The sequence below is a fragment of the Pongo abelii genome, chromosome 3 (genome assembly GCF_028885655.2).
Source record: "Pongo abelii isolate AG06213 chromosome 3, NHGRI_mPonAbe1-v2.0_pri, whole genome shotgun sequence".
NCBI classification, from domain to species: Eukaryota; Metazoa; Chordata; class Mammalia; order Primates; family Hominidae; genus Pongo; species Pongo abelii.
In genome coordinates this window covers 61,906,008-61,926,328 of record NC_071988.2, presented here as the reverse complement: position 1 = coordinate 61,926,328, position 20,321 = coordinate 61,906,008, and positions in this window count along the sequence as shown.

The following is a 20,321-nucleotide window of genomic DNA, read 5'->3' as shown; positions in this document are numbered from 1 at the left end:
AGAGCCTAAAATAAAATGCTAAATCTTAAAAGAGACTGGGTTTATGCACGAAACGTTTTGTGCCTTGGTCTAACATTAACGTGATGTCTTTGTAAAATGACAAAAAGAACCAATGTTGAATTATGCTATATTTTCCATCATCCCAGATTGCTAAATGTGTTCTTTCCAAGAAATCTAAATGAATTATTATATACATTTGCTGTCATGTATACATAACAGTTGTGTCGTTGTTAGAGATTTCAGTAATTAAAATGGGTAACAGAAGCTTAAGTTATTTTCCTTATCAAAACTATGTTCCTTGGAACCGCATTATTATAATGGTTTTTGTGCTCTTGTACATTGGATGTCTTAAGCTGAGTACAGTTTAGGAGATCCTTTCTAATTTCAAGAAGGTACTGCTTTCCTCAACACTGTGATCTAACCTGTGCCAAATCTGTACTGTACACTATGTAAATGGCTAACAAGTCAATTGCAAACAAACTGAATGTACAAATCTTAGTGTTGGTACTGAAACCTTTTCAGAACAGTCATCACGATTTAAAAGTTTGTTTAAAAAGTTGCAAGCATCAAGTGTCAATCAAAACTGAAGATGAAACACTAATGAATGTTGAATTCTCATGCTTTTAGGTGCACTTCCTTTTTAGAATTTTCATTTATCTGCTATTTTTACCGTAACCATTTTCTTTAAATTTGCTTCACTTAAATTTCCTGCATGCTAACTTTGTTTGTATGATTGAAATAAAACTGCAGTGTGTATATATATATATATATATAGTATATATATATTTTGTATATATATATTTTGTGTATATACACACACACACACACAAGTACACATCATGTTGGCCAATAGGATTTAGTATTTTGTTTTAAATCAGTTATATATATACTAAATCCTATTGGCCAATATGTGTACTTTTCACCATCTGAATCTACCTAATTTCAAATATAAGATATACACTTAAAAATCTTTAGCCTTCACTCTGAAACAAGTTCATGTAGCAACTTGAAGACATTGATACTTGACTTGTGTGTGACCCAAATACATAGATTTTTCACATCTGCTCTCAGATTGTCCTAATTTAATTCACCATGATACATGATTATGTGACATCATAGACACTAATTCCAAAAAGGGAATGAAGAAACAGAATACTCTGGAACTTGGTATGTTTTTAGACTCAACCTGACATAACATATAACACTATGAAAATTACGTTTTTGGTCTACAAGTCAAATGGCCTTGTCTCAGCACCCAGCTGTGCCCTCAGATTACTTAGTCTTCCAGGTTTACAATATATTCACTTCTAAATGATTAAATTGGATTAGAGGATTTTTAAGATATATTCAAGAAATATGTTGGTTCTAGATCATTGAGCCACTCCAAAGGTTATACCATCCTGTAATGTGAGGGCAACAAAATATTGTTTTCCCGAATATTTTTCCTTTGCAATCTCCTTCCATCTTTCATGTCTTCCTTGGTTGTTAGGAGCTTAGTAGAGCTGGAGAGAGCTGAGCTGCCAGCTGTCTGAGTATTCAGTTAACACAATAACCCCAAATAAAGTAATAGTCAATTAATCACTCACTGCGATGATGTAAGCAGGAAACTAAACTGGAGAAAGAGACCTCATGGAGGAGTTTGGACTGTGGCGCCAGTTGAGCGTCGGTTGAATCAACACAGACGTGATGGTCAACTTATGCCTTGGGAGTCCTGAAAAAAAAATCCTGTTTTTTTATGGACCAGCAGCTAGTGGTAGGGGGTAAGATAGGACTAGGGGTGGAAAAGTACTGAGCACTGACTCAGCATGGAGAAAATTGTCATCATGTTTCCCTGCTCCCCTAATAAGGAGGTCTTAGCAGAGGAAGGCCTCTGCTGAAAATTCCAGATAAAGAAGATCTGAATGAAGGTATATGATCTAGGAGTATAGATATCCATAAGAGTATGGCTGGCCAGGGGACTCGAGTCTTTGATTGCAGCTCCCTGCAGAGACTGCAGTGCACTGGCTGTGCACCCAGTCTATTGTGGGGAGGGCAGCTCTTTCCTCTGAAGCTTACCAGGTGGTCTGTAATTGCCTGTGGTGATGTCTGAAAAATCATACATAGGGTTTTGGTCTCAAGCCAGATTCCCCATTGATTATCATCTTACATGCCTACTTCTTCTTGAGTTTAAATTAGGGAGTAAAATCCAATAAAATTGGTCATTTATTTAAAACATGGGGTCACATAGCCTTCTCAGGCAATTTAAATTTAGAGAGACCCTTGCCCTGTGCCTTGTTTGCAGTGTTATTGATACTAAAATGCACCCCACCCCCAAGCAACTTAGTGTCTACTGGAAGTCCAGGGGGAAAATACTCAAAACAATAACATTAATATTGTAAAGTGGTTTATATAATGCGGGCTTGCTCAAAACAGTTTACTTTCTACTCATAACTACTCTATTCCTTATGCACTGTGGTGGTCTTCCATTTTGTGGATGTGAGAACAGAGGTTAAGTAAGGCTAAGAGGAGTTAAGTAACCTCTCTGCTGGTAAAAGGTAAAGCTGCTTACAGAGGCAATGCATTTAACCACTGTGTTTTACTTCTATTTTAAAAAACCTGAAGGCTATAGATATGCATAGAATGTCAGGAGAGAACTGAAAAGAAGCCCTGGATACATGCAGTAAGTTGCAGAGGGAGTGGTACCTACATGGAGTAGACCTGGGGTGTGTTGTGCAGGTGAAGGGCTGGAATTGAAAGGCACAAGAGGCATGAGTAGGGGCATGAGTGCTGTGGACTAAATCAGGTTGGTGTTTCAGAAAATAAATATCAAGTGAGCAATAAAAAAGAGGCTGAGGATAGAGGGAAGGATTAGATAGAGACAAAAAGATGAATATATTGAGGCAACAATCAGAAGAACTTCACACATTGTCTTACATAGGGTGTTAGTGAAATAGAACTAGGGAGAGATAAACAAGAAAATTTCCTATATCATTTTCTATTGTGATTTAATGAATGATGCCCCAAATGGAGCTAAATAAATATAGGAAGAGGAGCAGGTTCATGAAAAAGATGTTTTGCTTTGGGGGACTGGAGTCTATTGAACTACCAAGTAAAGGTAATTTGCAAACAGTTATATATGTGCATCAATAATTGCAAGAGAAATGAAAGCGTAGGGAGCATAGATTAATGAGAAGGGTGCCCCAAAGCGTGTTGTCCAAGAAAAGACTGGAGCAGAACAAGAGCCAGTGAGGTAAAATTTCAGAGTATTAACAAGAAAGAACTGATGATCATGATGAGCCCATTGCACAGATAGATTAGTTAAGATCACAACTGAACTCATGCTTGAAATGGATCCCTAATAAAGTCACAGGTTTACTCTATTTAGCAAGGGCAGGATTTGTAGTGCGGTGGAGCTGAAGCCAGATGGTGCTGGATTGAAGAGTGATAGAGCAGAAACAGATTAGATAAGGAAAGGCATGAAATTTGACAGTAGCTAGAAGAAACAACACAACTAAGGAAGGCTTTCTTTTTCTTTGTTGACTTTTTTTAAGCTGTATTTAAAAAATGGTTTAATTACTTAATTTATTTTTGATTGACACATGATGTACATATTTATCGGGAACAGTGAGATATTTCAATACATATGGACATTACATAATGATCAAATCAGGGCATTTAGTATTCTATCATCTCAAAAATTCATTGTTGCTTTGTGGTGAGAGCATTCAAAATCCTCTCTTCTAGCCGTTTTGAAGTATGCCATAGAATATCGTTAGCTATAACACGCTTGTGTGTAATAGCATCCTAGAAATTATTCCTCTTAAATTACTGTGACTGTGTACGCACTAACCAGTCTCTCCTTATACCTCCCTTCCTTCCCTTCCCCAGTCTCTAATTACCATTTTTCTGCTCCCCACATATATGAGATCAGCTTTTTTAGATTCCGCATATAAGCAGTGGCATGTGCTATTTGTCTTTCTGTGCCTGGCTCATTTCACTTAACGTAATATCCTCCAGGTTCATCTACGTGTCTGCTAATGACATGCTTTAATTCGATTTTTGGTGAATAGTATTCTATTGTAAAAATTTGCCACATTTTCTGTATTCTTTCATCTGTTGATGGACACTTGGTTGATTTCATATCTTAGTTCATGTGAACAGTGCTGCCATAAACATGGGGCTGTAGATCGATATCTCTTCTAAATACTGATTTCATTTCTTTTGGGTATATACCCAGTTGTGTGACTGCTGGATCATATGGTAGTTCTATTTTTAATTTTTTGAGAAACCTCTGTAATTTTTTTGTCTGTGCTAATTTGCATTCTCACTAACTGTGTCTGTAAGTTCCCCTTTCTCCACATCCTTGCCAGCATTTGTTACCTTTTGCCTTTTTGAGAGTAGCCATTCTAGTGGGGTGAGGTGATGCTTTCTTGTAGTTTTGATTTTCATCTCCGTAATGATTAGTGATGTTTAGCATTTCTTTATTTACCTGTATATCATTGTATGTCTTCTTTTGAGAGATGTCTAGTCACACCTTTTGACCATTTAAAACATTTTCAATCATTTTTAATTGGATTATTTTCTATTGAATTGTTAAGGTTTCTTATATAGTCCAGACATTAACCTCTTGTCAGATCTATAGTTTGCACATATTTTCTCCCATTCTATAGATTTTCTCTTCATGTTGTTGATTGTTTCTCTTGTTGGGCAGAAGCTTTTTAGATTGAAGAAATCCCATTTGTCTGTTTTTGATTTTGCTGGACTTTTGAGTACTTGTTTGAAAAATTTTTCCCAGACCAATGCCATAGCGCATTTCCTTTATGTTTTCTTCCAGTAGTTTTATAGTTTCAGGTTTTACATTGAAGTCTTTAATTCATTTTGAGTCGATTTTTTATAATGTTATTGATAAGAGTCTAGAATCATTCCTCTGCATGTGAATATCCAGCTTGTCCAACATCATCCAAATTTGCAAGGAGAAAGTAAAATTGTCTCTGTCCTCAGATGACATGCTCATACATATGACTCCACCAAAATAAGTTAAAATTAATAAATGAATTCAGTAAAGTGGCAAGTTAAAAAATAAACATACAAAAATTAGTAGTGTTTTCATATGCCAATAGTGAAACATCTAAAAAAGAAATCAAGAAAACAATCTCACTTATAAAAACTACAAAAAATAAAATACCTAAGAATAAATTTAACCAAGGAGATGAAAGAGCTCTACAATGAAACTATAAAACACTGATGAAAGAAACTGAAGAAGACAGAAATAAATGGAAAGTCATCCCATTGTCATAGATTGGAAAAATTAATGTTGTTACAATGTCCATACTACCCAAAGTTATGTACACATTCAATGCAATCCCTATCAAAATACCAATGACATACTTTACTAAAATAGAAAAAAAATTCTAAAATTCATATGGAAATATAAGGGATTCTGAATAGAAAAAGCAATCTTAGGCAAAAAAAAAAAAAAAATAGATTTGAAAATATCAAATTGCAACTTAAAAAATCCTAATAATGGAAAGCTATTATATAACTAAACTGAAATTAAAATATTTTAGAGGTAATACACCATATTTTATTTTTCCCCTTCACATTCATCACCTATATCTCTTCTGATCATTTTGTGGTTTTACTCACTTATAAATAAAAGAACACTTATGATTTTATGTTCTCATTCTTTAACTTACTACACATGCACACACAAAACACACAACCTGAGAGCATCTATTATATACAATAACAATTTTAATAATATGATTCACTTTTTTCTATGACTGAATACTATGTGAGAACCATATTTTTGTTATCTTTAATGTAAAATGCCACCACATGTTATTATAATTATGTGTGTATTTTTAACTACAAGCATCTATATAATTTTTATGTTTAAAAAATTACTTCTAAATCTATCCTTGCATTTGATCAGTGACAAGATTTGAATCTTTGTCTTTTAATTCTAAGTTCATTGGTCTGTCTGACATGTCATATTGCTTCTTGACAAAACTCTTGAATTGAAATCCAACAAAATACACACTGCCAGTTGTAATGCACTTTGCCAAACCAAATAAGAAAACTTATTTAATGGAATGTTTTGTCACTTATGTCACATTTACTTACTTTATGCTCTAAAGGTAGTTAAGCGATGAATAAACATTCAAGGGGATTGATTGGGTTAGAATAACATGTCCACCATTCTACGGCACAGAGTAATTACTCCAAGAAGCATTTCTCAAAGCCAAAGACATCCTACATAATTCTTCTTCCTTAAATTATGTATTATTTTTAAATATCACCGAGCTATCATTTACTGCCAATTGAAATAAATGACTCCTGTATTTTTAATATTATAATAAACTTATAAGTATTCAGCTTTATTTCAAACTCCAGATACACACACAAAAACACACACATATGCATACACACACATATCTACATTTATGTATACATACGTAGGGTATATGCTACATATACCTGAGTCATGCATGGCTTAGCTGTTGGAATATATTCTGAGAAATGTGTCATTAGGTGATTTCATCATTGTACCAACACGATAGTGTGTACTTACACAAACCGAGCTGATACTGCCTACTACACACCTTGGCTCTATGGCATAACCTATTGCTCTGAGGCTACAAACCTGTAAAACACGTTATTGTATAGAAACCTGTAGGCAATTGTAACACAATGGTAAGTATCTGTATATGTAACACATCTAAACAAAGAAAAGGTTTGGTAAAAATACGGTATAAAAGATCAAAAATTGTACACTTGTATAGGTCACTCACCATGAATAGATCTCACAGGACCAGAAGTTGCTCTGGGTGACTTGGTGAGTGGGTGTGAGTGAATGTAAAGGCCTAGGACATTATGGTACACTAATGTAGATTTTATAGAATATAGTACACTTAGGCTACACTAAATTTATAAATAAAAATGTATTTCTGTTTAATAATAAATTACCCTTAACTTACTGTAACTTTTTTACTATATTAATTTTTTAATGTTTTGAACTTTGTGACTCTTTTGTGAAACACTTAGTTTAAAACACAAACACAACATTTTGTACAGCTGTATAAAAATATTTTCCTTTTTGTATCTTTGTTGTATAGACTTTATTCTATGTAATTTTGTTTTTTTTACATTTTAAACTTCTTTGGTAAAACTAAGACACAAATACTGACACTAGCCTTTGCCTACACAGGGTCAGGAGTGTCCATATCACTTCACCTCCACATCTTGCCCAACTGGAAGGCCTTCAGGGGCCATAACAAGCATAGAGCTGTCATCTTTGATGATAACAACAGTGGAATACCTCCTGAAGGACCTTCCTGAGTCTGTTTTACAGTTAACTTTTCTTTAAGTAAGTAGAAATACACTCTACAATAATGATAAAAATTATAACATATAAAATACATAAACCAGCAACATAGCTGTTGACTATCATGATGTATTCTGAACTGAACATTGTTGTATTCACTATACTTTTCCATGACTGGCGGTGTAGTAGGTTTGTTTAAACCAGAATCACCACAAACACTTGAGTAATGCATTGAGTTATGATATTATAATGGCTACCATGTCACTAGGCAGTAGAATTTTGCAGCTTCATTGTAATTTGAGGGGACCATCATCATGTTTGTGGTCCATCATTGACCGAAATGTCATTATGTGGCACATGACTGTATGTCTGTATATATGTATATACACCTTTAAAAAACTTCAGTTTTATTAATCAGAATCTAGAGAACTCAAGCAGATTAAGGAACATTGAACTAAGAAGCACCAAAACCCATGCATAAATAGCATGAGGATTATCTAGAGAGATGAGAGCTTTGGAGCCAATACGGTATTAATACCAGGAATCAGTTAATCATATTGGGGCATTTAGAGTTATGGGATGCTAGAAATAGTAACAACTTTAGAAATTATCCAGTCTTAGGATGGCAATCTTTGAAAAATTTAAGTTGAAAAACACAATGCTGTTTAAAGCTGATTGGAACTTGCTTCCTGGACCACTGTGCAAGAAAAGGAATATGTGAAGCATGTCATAATCAGTTAGTTCTATCTGCCACAGATGAGTCATGAGAACTAGTAGCATACTTGCTGAGGCTCAAACGCTATAAATCACTTTCCCAAAGTTACACAGACAGTTAGCTCTGAATCCTTAACTATAAACAAGGCCTCTGACTCATAGTCCAGTGCTATTTGCTCTGCTCTACTGGCAAAGGAGAAACACTCCCAATCTCCTAGTAGGCTTTCTCAGAGAAAGTCCACAGGGGCATGAAGGAGAACTATACAGGGGATGGTTACCGCTCTGGATTGATGCCCTCGTGGGTTAAATTTATTGAGACTTGCTTATTCTTCTCATGGCATAATTTACTTAATTATATTCTGAAGCACTGTAACTTGGGTGTGCTTTCTTTTATTAATTATATTTTATGTTATTTTTTTTCCTTAGAATTCCTAAGTAGATGATGCCTGTTCTTCTATAGGCTAAATAAATGGGTTCTGTACTTTAAATACATTAAAATATTAGTATTCTCTAATATATGTTTTGAACGTATATGAATATACGTTCAAAATAAAACATAAAAACTAGATGAAAGCATTTGCATTTCAGTGATACTTAATCAAAGCTTTGACATATGTGTTTACATTGATTAACTTATAATAGAGTACTAACACAGTTTAGCAAAATACAGACCATTCCCAAGCTGCCTTCACTCCACCCTTCTCCACCTTTTTATAGAATCTTGTCTAGCTGATTAATATAACAGAGCACTTCAGCTTTGGTGAAATACACTTATTCAATTTCACCGAAGATTATAGGTTTCAAATAATAAAATTGGATTTTATTGAGGATTGAAGTGTATAAATAGAACATTTGATTGAATTTAATAAAATGGTATCCTGCTGATGAAGGCAAGTCATTTCCCCTAGTTTTAACTTGATTACAAAGACAAGAAGTTTTATGAGCTGCTGTGAATGGAAAATTTCTTTCTCTCTACAGAAAAAGACTATATCAAAACTAAGAAAAAATGAGTAGTACAATTTAGTATTTTTAAATAAAATAGTTACTAATTTTGATTTTTTTTTAATTTCATGAAACTACTTTCTAATCTGCATTTGTGGCTACTCAATCAGTTAATTAAACATGCATATTATTAAAAAAAGGAAGTCCAGCAAGTAAGTTTTTTTCTGTAGCTTTGAATAGCTTAATATTGTACCATTCTTCATCTGATCTATGATCGTGAGTCCCTTTTTTACAAAAGGAATCGGTATATAGTAACTCATGATATTTAAATGTTTGACTATCTTTAGACAATTCTGAAGTTTCATAAAAAGAAACACAAGGTGCATGTTTTTGCTACTTTCCAACAAATAGAATGTGAAATCTGAAAATGGCTTGCCATAATTTTGAGAAAACCAAAACCACATACCAAATGTTAAAGCAATGTCCTAGGTATATTGAAAAGATCATATTTAATTATAAAAAATACCATTTTTTCTTATGGTAATAGCAATGATTAAATTTGATATTCAAGTTTTATTTCTCAAATGTTTTACATTTCAACATAATAAAGTAAAAATATTATTTACCAAAATATATCAGTTTCTTAATTAATGTCAATATTTTAATTGTTTTGTTAGGCTAGCAAGCCAACTGAAAATAATTTTTTTTTTAACCACTTAATCATGGCAGAACTTTTTAAAATTTATTAGGTTATTTTTAAAAAGAGTATTTGGAGGCTAAAAGATGGATAGAATGTGCAGCAAGTCTGATCATTATAAATGTAGAGTGAGTGTTAAGATATGCCAGAATTGAAGACATTATGTTGACTGAAAATTGATAATAAATAATTTCAGAGCAAGATGAATTTTAATGTGGCCTAAAATAGTACTTTGAGTTGATTTAGAATATTATCTTTAAGCAGTTGATTCAAAGTATCTGCAGGGGAAATATAGAATCTAAATATAGTAGCTCTTTTTCAATTATTTGAGGGTTTTTACAAAGAAGCAAATGGTAAACAGTTAATGAAAGGACAGTACATTAAAGGAAAATGAATATGTGTGTGTTGCTAGTGGTTGTGTGTTTTTAATGTTTTGGAGAAAAGTCCATTTTATAGAGAAAAGGAAAGGTTCCTAGAGAGGTAAAACTGGATGAGAAAGCAAAGATAAGAATAATCAGACAGATACAACCCCTAGATGTACACGGAAGTAAAAACAGTTTAGAAATAGAAAAAAAGGGAGGAGACAGCAGAAATTACATAAGTGCTGTATAGGAGAGTGTATGTGGTTCAGACCCTTTGCTATTATTTAGGAGAGCTGTTGCCTGTAGAGATTAGAAACACCATTCAAAAATAGAAAAATGTATAACTGAGGAATGATGGTTTGAGACTATCACTGAGATGAGAAGAGAGACCTCTAATTAGAATAAAAGTAGTTATATCCTGAAAAGTCCAAAGTACAGGAGACCACTTCATCAAACAAATTAAATAAATTAGTGGGAAAATGTGTTCTGACGAACTTCCAGAAGCATTTTGAACAGGCATAAATGTTGTGGTTTGAGAGGAACTGCAAAGAAAGAAGGATGAGACATCTCTTCATAGAAAAGATGCACTGAAATGGATGGGCTAAGTGTAGAAATATGATTATAATTTAGGTGGGTGCCTAGAAAAGGCAATCTAAGGGGATCAATGTTCAAAGAGAAACATGTATGACAATAGTTGATGAGCATATTACACCATATGTAGCAGGACTTTTCACTTTGAGAGGCAGCTCTAGTGGCACCTTGGGTAATACTATGAATTTTAGAAAGACATATGAAAGAAAACAGACCACAAAAAGTGTCTGTTATTCATTGAATGCTTAATATATGCCTAAAGAATTGCTCAGTAGTTTATGTGTCATTTTCAACTCATATATGTGGTTACATAAACTCACTCTACTATAGGAGTCTCATTTAATTATTAGAAAAAACTATAACAAAATTATTAGTTATATTAGGAGATGGTAATATTCATTCATAAGCTCAAAATTCTGCTCTACAGTGTCTTTTCAGTTCTGAAAATTATTTGAAGGAAAAAATTTTGCTTATATGAATAATTTTGATGCAAACGTTCCCCATCCCATTCCTAGTGTGAGCACCATTTTTATTCAGTGTGAAAATAAAATGACCAAACATCTGTCATAACATCATATTACCTGGTAACATATTGAGATTATACTCAGAATTGACCTGTGAATCTTATTACCTGTGGGAAGATTAAAATCTTCACTGAATGATCAAGGCAGAAATCAGAAGCTGAGTATGAAAATACAATAAATCTATTTTGAAAATAAATGAAACCCAATCTAACATTATAGCAATTCTTATTTTCCCCAACACTGTCAGATTTTATAAATAAGAATCTCAAAAAAAAGTCTGCATCCTCCCCTGATGCAAGAGTGGTTGGTTTTTATCTGCCCTACACAAATTCTATATAGGTAACAAAGAGCCTGTCTTTTCCCCTGGCATTTGTTACAAAGTCGGACAAAAAGAAAGCAAATGCCTGCGTATGAGGTACCAAATGAAAAGCCATTCTTATATTCTATTCTACAGCATAAGTACCAAATGAAAATAATTTTGAAAAATACGAAACATTAAGTAGGTGTGCATAGCAGTAATACCGGTAGTAGTCACAGCAGCAGCAGCAGTAATAGTAAATATAAATTTTATACTGTAAGATATTTGTGAAAAAAGGTAAAAATTAATGTCAAATCAAAACCATCTGTAAAGAGAGGTTTGAGATTTAAATTTTTACTTGTTTATAAACTTTTTAAAGCCAAAAATAGCATTAGACAATGAGTAATTATATTACATTGAAATAGAGCATAAAAACATAGGTATATTTTTCTCCTGAAATATATCTACTTCTATGTGAAGTTCATATGAAGTCAAGAATGTGTATGTTTAACTAGTTTTAGAATAACAATCAATGAAACAGTAAAAGCAGTAGACAATTCATATTACAGAACTGTAATCTGGAATTCTCATTGCAGGTCCTGTAGTCCATTTACACGCATTACCTGTAGGAAAACTGAGTGGTGCAGCAATGCTAACTGACTTATACAAGGTCTGTTGTCAGGCAGAATAGAATTATTCTCATTCTCCTTTCAGACATGTAATATTGTATAATCATCTCTTTTAATGACTTAATCTCAAGGTATTTATGAACAACATACTCTTATTTCAATCTAGGCCTTATTTTTGTGTAGTTGGTTACATATTATTGCCATAACTGTCATTATAACCAACTCTTAACTTCATTTAAGTGAAATAAAATTGGATGTTATGATTTTAGTTACTCAAAAAGATACAATAGAACGTACAATAAAGGTTGCAATAATTGTCAGTTAACAAGGCTTACAAGCATTATCTGTGATTTGTATGAATTATGCTGATAGAATGACACAAGGTTAAAGAAGCTTACGATGGACATTAGAAAATAATAGTTACTGCCCACCTTATTTGGCAGGACTGAGGAAAGAATGTGAATTGTCAACATTTTGAGAAACATTAGTGGGACACTATAATTCAAAGAGAAAAGAATAAGAGATTGAGTAGGCAGGCTGTAGTAGCATCGAAGAAAAACTCTGAGCAACATTAGCCCTGTATATTTCTGCAACAGAGAGTTGCCCAGGGTAAAAGCAGGAAGCACCAGCAAATATACTCCATTCAGTCAAAGTGCCAATTCCATAGAGGAAGTCACCATGGGCTAAATGGTCCTTAGTGTAGACAGACAGTAGGAGAGAGAGCAGAAGTCAGCTGTCTTGGCTGGGACTACTTCAGCAGGAGACCTCATTCCCTTTCCCTCACTTCTGTGTTTTCATGCTGCAGAAAATGTACAATGCACATGTCTCTCTCACTGAAACTCTGTGGTGAAGTCAGTACAAATGGAGCAATGCAACCAGCATATGCTCTGTCAGAGCAACTAGAAGATATGGGCAAAGATGCCCAAGTTAGCTGGTAAGACTGGCCAGAGCCAAAAACCAAATTAACAGGAGAAAGGAAAATCTTGAGCTAATTACAGAGTTTAATGAAGGGAATCTAATAGTTCATCCATTAAGAGAAAAAATGATCAATACAGAAGACAGATAAAAGAAGACCAATAAATGAAATACAAAAATTAGATAAAATAGAAGGAAAAATCCTGAAATAAACAAAGAACTGTATCTGCAGCTCAGATAAGCATATGAAATACTAGAAACTGGAATGAGGTCATAAGACTGAGGAGCAGAGGTTGAATGAGGAACTAACAAACCAAATGAACATAGTATAGGCTGACATGTGTGGGAAAAGAGTGTGGGCAAGATAAGCAACAAGATTTCTGACCAGTTGCTTTCAGGACTCTGGTGAGACAGGTTCGTTTAAAGGATTTTTAGGACATTTTACTGTGTGCCATAAAATGCAGTCATCCTCTGACATCTCTTTCAGAAACAGCAAAAAATCATGTAGCTCCTTTTTGATGTTTTATTTGTGTGGAGCGAGAAAATACCTATTGAACGGAAAACATGCGGAATAAGGGAAAAACCTGTTTCAGTTGAACTTTGGTAGCACATTGGGGTTTCTGCTTGGATTTTGGACTTAAAATGAAATCTAGATTAAATTGTTATTTAGAAATGATTCTTGAGAACACCTTTACGGTGTCCTCTATCAGAGTATTGTCATGAAAGGGAGTAGGGAGCTACTCAGAAGAAATCGTGATGAATTTGGGGATCACTACTCTCATTAGGAGAGAAATAGTAGAAACTAAAAGAATTACCAAATCATAATTGTTGTACTAATGCATGGTTTATAAATGGGTTACAAATGGAGAATAAATATAGGAAGGATTTCATTACTTAAAAAATTGAAAAAGCCTTAGAAACTCCCTCATGATGGTACAGGCTATAAATTATTATTTTTCATCTGACATTGACAAACACCTAAGTGTTTTAATATATTGGATCTGCTCGTGGCATTTACTTTCCTTAACCAACTAATACCAGAAGCCCTGAAGACTGGGTGCCCATCATGGCACAAGAGATGAAACTCAATAAAGAACTTCTGATAGAGATGAACTGCTAGGACTAAATATTAGTATTAAACAATACTGCCAGAGACAGAAGTTGGAGCTATAATTTACACAGGCCACAGATATGGGGCAAAGGGCTGAAAAATGCTAAAGATGAAGTGATGGACAGATAAACCCAGAATTATACATTTTTTTATCAGTCTTAAAGACTTCCGTTTTCCTGACAGAGTACCTGATTATCTAGAGTTGCTTAGAATTTGCTTTCCAGTTTATTTACTTCTTCATCCCTAATCAAATTGATGATGGCAAAAGGCGGTAACCATGGAGTCATGGGGGCCATCATCCATCCACGGAAGAGGGAAGCCCATTTTTCATAGAATAGGGATCACTGAGTTATGTAGGGAGACCAAAAAGAATATACTATATTCTCATATTTTACTAAGACATTAAAATTTATTTTTCATTCTTGTCATTAACTTTGGAAGAGCTAGAATCCCATAGAACCCTGGGAGTCTCAATTTCCGTTACCCGGTAGTGTTCTAATTATCACCTAAACACGCAATCTTTGGTCAGATTTTGCATTTGAATGAATGTCCTTATGGCATTTCAAAATGTAACTTTGAGCATATTTTATTATAACGGTATTTTATATATGATCAGATATTAAAAATAGCTATGTATTATTTTATTAATATGCCAATAATACCTTAGCAAATGGCATACAAGGTATCAGGCCAATCTTGCACATGGTTGTATCTTCAGCACTAACATAGCACTTGGAAAATATAGTGAATATAAATTTTTTACATAAATGAATGAAGCAAGTGGCATTTGCTGCATGATCACAATAAAAATTTATCAGAAAATAGATTAAAAACTCCATATAAAATCTTTCTTTTTTTTTTTTTTTTTTGAGACCGAGTCTCACTCTGTCTCCCGGACTGGAGTGCAATGGCGCGATCTCGGCTCACTGCAAGCTCTGCCTCCCTGGTTCACGCCATTCTCCTGCCTCGGCCTCTCGAGTAGCTGGGACTACAGGGGCCATCACGCCCGGCTAATTTTTTGTAGTTTTAGTAGAGATGGGGTTTCACCATGTTAGCCAGGATGGTCTTGTTCTCCTGACCTCGCGATCTGCCCTCTTCGGCCTCCCAAAGTGCTGGGATTATATAGGCGTGAGCCACAGCGCCCGGCCAAAATCTTAAACTATATTGTAGAACTCAACACACTCATAAATTTGGACAACATCTAAATGTAATATGTTAAACTATTACATATAATGTATCTTGGCCATTTTCTTTCCTGAATAGTTATCATATATGCTTTATTAATATACCTAAGATCGTTTTACTTTATTTTTTTAACCAAATAGCCAGGCTTAAAGGAGACTAAGAAATTTTAAAAGTTAAAAAATATGAATTAAGCAGGTAGAGCTATGATCAAGATGTAAAATTCATTAAACTCACTGGTATTTATTATCTTTTTGATAGCTCTAGGATAATATGTTTTTATCTGCACTCAGAAACACATACTGCATTCATTTTTATTAGTTTTAATATATGGATGGACTGCAGTAAATATCGATTATTACTAGAAATCTGTGGCTTGCTTGCTTTCTCCAAAGGATCTGGAAACTAATAGATTTCTCACATGCATTTAAAAAAAATTGCTGAACAAGAATTAACTTTAACTTTTGTGTCTGCTTGTGGGCTAAACAACAATTATTGCACATTTTTATTTCTGGAATTCATAATTTCTCATCTTTTATTTGTTCTTATGCTTAAAACCTGACCCCTGTTTTATTACAGAAACTATCTCTTGGGCGTCATCAATGATTTCATATAATCTACCTTTACCCCATGTTCATGCTGTGGGATCTTTCTACTTGGCCAGAATTTCTATTAGAAATCTGATAATTAACAGGCATTGGCATTCTAAGGAATAAAGAAAGATGACTCTCCTTCTTGAAGAGTACATCTGTTATTAGTGGTAGTGGTAATGTTCCTTAATTTTACTTCTGTTGGGTTACTAACAATGTCTACATAGATGAGAGATCTCAAAGTCAAGATGTCCAAAATCAAAGACCTCTTCTCCAATTATTTTTCTTCCTTCTTTCCTCATTGTATTGATTAATAGCACCGTTCCTTGCATTCGTGGGCAAAAGTACAATGAAAATAGAGACATCCTGTTCTGCAGATGGAGAATGGTGTCAGAACAAGATGAAGTTCCTAAGATACAGACACCATAATATAATATTGTAAAGGTCACAAAATCCTAAGTAGAAAAACAGAAGAAAAAAGGGTAGACAGAAGGAGAAAGAAAGTTCTGATTGAAGGGCATGGTGATACATATACACTTATGAAGAATAACTTTTAAATTCCAAATATGGTAAAAATCAAACACATCCATACAACAATCATGCGGGAAGAATACTTGTAGAATGTTGCTATTCTATCCTTTTTGCAGATCTCATTGCAGATGAAGGAATTATTGTCCAAAGTGTTTTGTTTTCCTGTCATTTATGAGGAGACTTTTAGCTATAATGCTGAGTTTTATACACTATGCTGCAGAGCATTTCTTTAGCAAGAACTAGAATTAGAGTGAGAGGAGGAAAGAAGTAAAATGAAAACATTAAATAAAAGTAATATGCAGAGGCAGAGAAGCTTTGGGATTCTTGGAAAATAATATAAAGAAATTCATGAAATAACATTTACAAATGATGAGATAGAAGGAGAGGAAAAGTTAGGGTATTGTTTTTGTATGTCTTAATGTGAAAGACAGTCTTAACCTGAAGGAAACACTTCATTACTGAAAAGCACAACCAATTATCATTTTTTGAAAGCAATTTCCACCTGAAAGGGATGGAAATTAGAAAGTGAAGAGATGAAGAAGAGTCTGCCTTGGGAATATTGTCTCGGAATGCATGTATTTAACCTCTAGTTTAGTAAATCTGACAGTGAACCACCATCTGGTGACCACAGTGATGAAAAATATTCCTATTGATTAAGAACAATGTGTGAACTTTAGAAAAGAGCATTCATATTTTATAGAGATCTACGTATACATAGATTATATAATCTATGCATTATATAATCATTTTCTAGTCAAAAAGACAATGGCCTTGCTTTAAGAGGACCCAGATAATATTTCAAATATATGTGATATTTTGTGATAATATGCAAGAACATTCATTGTAAAACATTTTAATAATTTGAAGAGAAAATCCTAAAGGCTGTAATGTTATTATATAACTCATAATACACATTCATAACATAAATTAAATATTGGTCAAAGCTATATAAGCAGATACAGATACGTCGTTTTTGAAATAAGTGTCTACATATTTATATTCTTGAACTTCCTCAATCTGTTTTGAAGATATATCTGGATTTAAAAAAATGAAATAAAATTATTCCCATAAATTATCCAAGTCAGAATCAGAGCACACAAGGGCACTCCAGCTATGAAAGTTTGATAGATTTTATACTGAAGAAGTATAAAATGTAATTGAGTACACTTTCTTTTTTCTTTCAGCAGAAAGCATATTTATAGCACTTAAACTACTCTTATCTAGCCTTAAGGATCTTATAAATAAGAAATTATTCAGAGGGAAAATTTATATTTACCCTTAGAATATGCAAGAACTATGGGTTACTCAATGTAAAATTAATGAGAAGCTCACAATGTATCACAGACATGAAATATGTCTACAGTGCATATATGGCAGTGATTATGAATCCTGGCTGCAAGGTACAATAGATTCTGCAAGGTTTTAATTTTTTTATTTTATTTTTTGCTACATTATATTTGTCCATATTTGTGGGGTATATGTGAAATGTTATTACATGCATAGAATGTGTGATGATCAAGTCAGTGTAGTTAGGGTATCCTTTACCCCGGTATTATCCTGTCTAAGTGTTGGGTACATTTCAAGTTCTAGTTTAAAAAAATCAAGAACTATTCCAGACTTACTACCTTGTCATCTCCAGGAAAGTGACCTGGAAGTCTTTATTTTGAAAGTATTTTATTATTGATTGTCATGTTTGGTCAGTATTGAGAAACCATGGATATATGCAGTTTTTCTTAATAATCATAGAAATTTGGAGCTGATAGGGATCTAAGATTCATCTAGTCCAATCTGCACATCAGGATCTAAATCGGATACATTTTGCTGTGGTTTTGATTAGTGTATATAATAAAATCAATACATATGTATTTATATGAATAAGAGCTAACTTTTACATAGGTATCTATTCCTGTGTATGTATTTGTGCTCTCACATACACAGGCACACATACACACTACTCCTTCACTGGAAAACTTCACTATGGTAGGTGACAGAGAGGGAACAAATGTGAACGTGAGATTTATTGTGCTTAAATAATTTGCAGTCTGAAAAACATTTACAACCCTAATCACAGTTCAAGGCAATACTACAGATAAAGTGCTGTTGTAGTGCAAAAGAAAAAAATATTAATTCCCACTAATATAGAAAGGATTATATTTATCTGATGTTATCTTTCAAGAAGGAAAAGGCATTTGAATCTGGAAAAGATGAGACAGGAAACAAAAAATATTGAGGGAGCAGAATGTGCCAAGTCACAGGAAGAAAATATTAGTGCTTTATTCAGCAAACATATGCAATGAACGTCATTTGTAGAAATGAAAATTTATCAACTTATTACTTATGATTATCTCTGATTAGCTTATTAATCAACTTATTTCCCATTCATTTTTTTCCTTCATTCAACAACTGTGGAATGCTAAAGATGGATTTGTCCTTGTCATAAAGGATATCTATGTATAAAAAAGAAAGAAGGCTTTGGGAGCTGAGGTGGGAGGATCATTTGAAGCCAGGCATTCCAGGCCAGCCTGAGCAACAGAGTGAAATCTCATAATCTTCAAAAACATAAAAATTAGCTGGGAGTGGGGTGTGCCACTGCACATCAACCTGAGTGACAGAGCGAGATTCTGTCCCTAAAACAATAAAATTAAAATTAAAAAATTAAAAATAAATAAAATTTTAAAAAAGCAACAAAGAGCTGGCCATGTGCAAATGGAATTTGATTTACTGTTAAATATTTTGTTACCTAATTTAAAAAAAACTACATTGTATTCCTAAGATAATTCCCATTATTTGGGATATTTTACATTCAAAATTATGGAAATATTTTTAAAGCCATTTTCCAGACAGTCAATGGTAATAACATGAATTTGAGTTAACAGCATGAGTTTTAAAAAGATTATAGTATCTTTGACTTCATTCATAGAAATTTGTAGCACTTTCTGTAAGTTTGATAATTGTCCTCTCCAGTGTTTATTTTTAAACTTAGTGCTTGTTGATATGAAAAAAATAATTCTGCTAATATCACTGGATATTAAACTACTCAAATAGAATCATGGAGCTGGAAATGGGTCATTAGTTCATTTTTTTGGGGGGGAGCGGATGAGAATATATCTTATTCTGAAATTTTGTCTCAGATATACTAGGTGGCTTATATTTGTTGTGTTTTTGTTCTATTATGAAATGTCTATTCATTCTTCAGTTCATACTGCATTAATCTCAAGGAGTAAGTCCTTTCTCTGTCAATTGCTTCCTCAAAAACCTGAAATAGTATCTGATGCCCAGAGATTCAAGCCACAATAGCACATAGGGAATGCTTTCGGTCGTTGGTCTTGTAATAAACTACACTGTTCTTGCTCGTACGCATGATCCAGCTCCCCATATTTGTGCCTCTTTCTGCTGTACTTTTCCCATTTTATAGCGCTCTATCATTGATAGGTATTCAGCTGCTGTTTCTTTTTTTTCTTTTTCTTTTTCTTTTTTTTTGAGATGGAGTCTGGCTCTGCCGCCCAGGCTGGAGTGCGGTGGCGCGATCTCGGCTCACTGCATGCTCCGCCTCCCTGATTCATGCCATTCTCCTGCCTCAGCCTCCCGAATAAGTGGGACTACAGGCGCCCGCCACCACGTTCAGCTAATTTTTTGTATTTTCAGTAGAGACAGGGTTTCACCGTGTTAGCCAGGAAGGTCTCAATCTCCTGACCTCGTGATCCACCCGCCTCGGCCTCCCAAAGTGCTGGGATTACAGGCGTGAGCCACAGCGCCCGGCCTCAACTGCTGTTTCTTTCAAAGGTGAGCATGAATGTGCTTTCTCTAAAATTTTGCCTGTCTCAACTCACCAGAATCTCTTCCTGTTCTAATACAAATGGTTCTTTTTCCATTTCTCCTATGAATCTTTGCTATTTATCTTCATCCACACACATAAAAATATACACATA